Source organism: Myotis myotis, unplaced genomic scaffold (genome assembly GCF_014108235.1).
Source record: "Myotis myotis isolate mMyoMyo1 unplaced genomic scaffold, mMyoMyo1.p scaffold_m19_p_7, whole genome shotgun sequence".
NCBI lineage: Eukaryota > Metazoa > Chordata > Mammalia > Chiroptera > Vespertilionidae > Myotis > Myotis myotis.
The window spans coordinates 83,049,972-83,054,102 of record NW_023416379.1 but is presented as its reverse complement, the minus strand read 5'-3'; positions in this window follow the sequence as shown (position 1 = coordinate 83,054,102).

The following is a 4,131-nucleotide window of genomic DNA, read 5'->3' as shown; positions in this document are numbered from 1 at the left end:
ACGCGGCACCTCACTGCTCCTCTTCGAGAGTCTGTGCCTCCCTTCACCCGACAAGCCCAAAAGAACATGAGCCTTGGACTTACAACTGTCTCTGCCACTTAGTAGATGAGTAATGTTAAGCAAAACCCTACTTCTCCGCGCTGGTTTATTTATTACAGTGGGAACGTATCCATGACCTTTTTCTTGATTTCCCTCTAGTCCTGTTTGGAAGTTAAATAATGAAGGAATATATTCGTTGTGTTTTTTAAAAAAATGACTTCCCTAATTTAGCAGAGTTTAACTCCGTTGGGGGGATTGGAAGTGGCTGCTGCATAAAGTGTTTTCCAGGCAGCTATGTGAGGGCCTGGGTGTAGCTCTGTTTCTTTCTGGGCAGTTCTATTTTTGTGTTTGCCACTTCCCCTCCCAGACACTATCAGCGTTACCCAGGAAGGCGCAGAACCCCTCTTGGGGGCATTAACCCAGGGAAAGTTACACTGTGTTCTTTTGTGTCCCTGACACCCACCCGTTGTCAGGCTGAGGAAATGTAGTTAATGGTCTCCATGGTGTGAAGGAACCATACAGTGTGGCCTGAGGGTTTGTGGAGAAGCAGGGAGGGGCCGCCCCCCCAATGATTGTTGTGATGGTTTGGACCACATGGTGGTTTCTGAGCCAATTGTAGGCACATGTGCCTTCAGGTGTTTTTTAGCCCCTGCTCTCTGGGTAACTTCTTCCTCCACCATTAACTTGGTTCAAGGTTGGCTTTGCCACACATAGAACAGTTGCATACATTATTTCTCTCAACCAGTCCCCCCATAGTTTGCAGCTTAAATCATTCTGCATGATCTAAGAATCTATTGAACTTTTAAAAAAATGAGATTCCACAACTTCTGTTAATGGGACTGTAAATGTGACCTTCTGTTGGAGTGGGAGGAGTTAGAACTGCTAGGAAATGGGTCACTGGAGTCTTTGTTTCTGGAGAGTTAGAGAAAGGGCTCTGTATGCAGCTGGAAATATGGAAACTGTTATTCTGATTTTACATGTCCTGCTATTTTTATCAAAAGAGGTTAAAGGGTGCACTTACCAACTTGCTCCATTCTTGTTATTAGGACTTTTAAAATCTTTTTAAAAGCTCTCTACATTGTAGTTTTTCAGGAAATATGAAGACATTTCTGGAAGGTAAGGATAAAAAGTGTTTGCCTTGCCCGGCCGGTGTGGCCCAGTGGTTGAGTGTCAACCATGAACCAGAAGGTCACAGTTCAGTTCCCAATCAGGATACATGCCCATGGGCTCAATCCCCAAAAGGGGGCATATACGAGGCAGCCAATCAATGATTCTCATCATTGATGTTTCTATCCCTCTCTTTCCTTCCTCTCTGAAGTCAATAAAAAATATATATATTTTAAAAGTATTTGCTTTCACATACATGCACATACCCAGGCAAAGCCTCTGATGGAGTATCCAGCCAGGCTTGGAATGGAGTCACTTCTCCCCAGGCAAACCATCTTTCTTCCCAATAGAACATTCATTGTCATTATCCACAACTGGGAATTGGGAGAGCCATTTCTTCTCTAGTTACCAGGAGACTTTGAACACATTTTCTTTTTATTGGAACATCCTGGATTTTAGAATCACCACCCAGGGGAGAAAGGAAAGAAGAAGAGAACATTGTGAAAAATTGTGTCCCGAGGGTTCACTGGCTCTGCCAAGGAGAGGTTTACTGGCTCTTGTTTCTCCCAACCCTAGCTGGGATTTGGCAATCCAAACAAAGTCTAGGAATGAACCTGGATTTTGTTATTTTTTTTTTATAGTTTGGGTTTTGACTCAGGAGCAAACCCTGAAATTAATTCAGCCTGACGCTTTGTCCACCATCCCTCCCCCACCCCTTGGCTTCTCTGGACTGAGATTCCAAAGTCAAAACTGAGATTCTGAACACAAAACTGCTGCTGCCATTTTGTTAGGTGCCCCAATTTCTACAGGTATATCTCTGAGTTTGTGACTCATTGGCTGTTAAATTCATTTAGTGGTTGGTAACGACACCTTTAAAATAATGACAAAGAATACAATGTAAAATGTGTTTTCAATCACGGGTCTCAATGTAAATATTTAAAAAACCTGGTGGGACAGGGAAGAAAATGCAATAGCTGTCCTTACTAGGCTAGCAACCTTCTACAAAGCCCACTTTCAAATATGCAGTCATGCTTTGCTTAATGACGGGGATATGTTCTGAGAAATGTGCTTCCACACACAATGGTATAGCTCACAGCACACCGAGGTCATATGGTATAGCCTATTGTTCCTGGGCTACTGACCCGTACAGCATGTTACTATACTAAAGACTGTAGACAACTGTAACACAATGCTAAGCATTTGTGTATCTAAACCTAGAAAAAGTCAGTAAAAATGCAGTATAAAATATTAAAAATGTACAGCTGTATAGGGCACTTACCATGCATGGAGCTTGCAGGACTGGAAGTTGCCCTGGGTGAGTCATTGATCGAGTGGTGAGTGAACATGAAGGCCTAGGACATGACTGGCCACAACTGTAGGCTTTGTAAACACTGTCCCACAAGCTCCCCCACTGCTTCCTTCCAGCAGTGCCAGAGATAGCACACCAAAGGTCAAAGATGTAGGTGCCGCCCCATGAACAGGGATGCGGGCTGGACTGATTAGAAATATTGAAGAGAAACTTGCCGGGTAAGGAGTAGATCACCATAACAGTGACTATCAGGAGGGTGTGAAAGCTGGCCTGAGGATGAGGAGGAATAAGAAATCCAGATGGAGAGTTGGAGGAACGTAGGGGATTGTGGTTTTGGCTACTGAGTGTTGGAACAGTGGTCAGATTAAGGAACTTTGTGGAATTCATTAAAAAGAGAGAGAGAGTTTAATATGGAGAGGATATAGAACTGAGGACTCAATAATTTGCTTTGGAGATTCGTTTGTGGTTCCATTGACCCTTGTAGTACAAAAGGCTCACTGTGGTATTGAAATGATTGGAGAAATAAAACATCTATGCTTTACATCATTACAACCTGAAAAATATTTCCAAAGTAAGAGGGCAGGATGGCTCCACACAACCAAGCTTTTTCTCATGGGGCAGTGCCACTTAATAGTTACTAAAGTAGTTCCCATCCTTATCAAAGAATTTGCAACGGTGCACTCTGAAGACCATCAGCTAGCTCTGGGAGGGCTGCCCCCCCCGCCCCCCTGATTAATATGTAGTATGAGGGGACAGGTTCCCCTGTGCTGAAACAGGTTCCTGCTGACTGATTGAGGTGTAACCGATGCACTCAAAATTGAGGTGCTGTGAGTGAGAGGACTCTACTGCCAAGCCCCAGAGAAGATACTCCTCCTGAACCACACCTCCTTCCATTTCTCACCGGATATTCCAGTCCACTATATCTTATGGGACCACCATCGTATATGTGGTCCATCGTTGATGGAAACATGTTCCCCAAGAATGTACTCTTCTCTTTTATAGGCGGGAGTGAGTGATGGGGTAGAGGTTACAGGCCTAGTTTGACCATTTTGTAACTAAATCTCAAGAGGAATGTGCCCAGTGCCTTGCTGTAGAATGTAGGTTACTTTTCGTTACTCTCAGAGTTGAGGCCTTACCAGTAGATGCATTTTTGAGACAGCTGGAAATAGGTCCTATGCCAGGCAAGGAGAGGACAAAAGACCCCCAGGACAGACACTGGGTGGAACACTTCTCTGACTTCCCAGTACTTGCTTCTCCACAGCCAGAAGAGCTCTCCTTGAGCACGAGGCAAGCAACATTTGTGACTCTCACCTGCAAGGATGCTGGAATAAAGTATCTGGCATTCTCAGCCTCTATAAACCTCTGCCAGTGAGGAAAAATTAACGTGGTATAATAGTTTGGGGAAAAGCAACTAATAACATTTAATAGCTACAGTTACACGACCTTTAACTGTAGCAGTAAAATGACCGCTTCATGGCCAGTACAAGGGAGATGGACCTCAACCCAGTACTGGCCAAGTCCTGGAGTCAAGCATTGGTACCTGAAGAATCCAGGAGCTGACTTCCCTCTTCAATCGACACTTTCACCAGCATCAGGACATCCCACGGAGTTTCTTACCCAGCGAGTCAATGGACTCGGACATTCTTCTGTGAAGACACTGCCAAGGAAACTGGCCA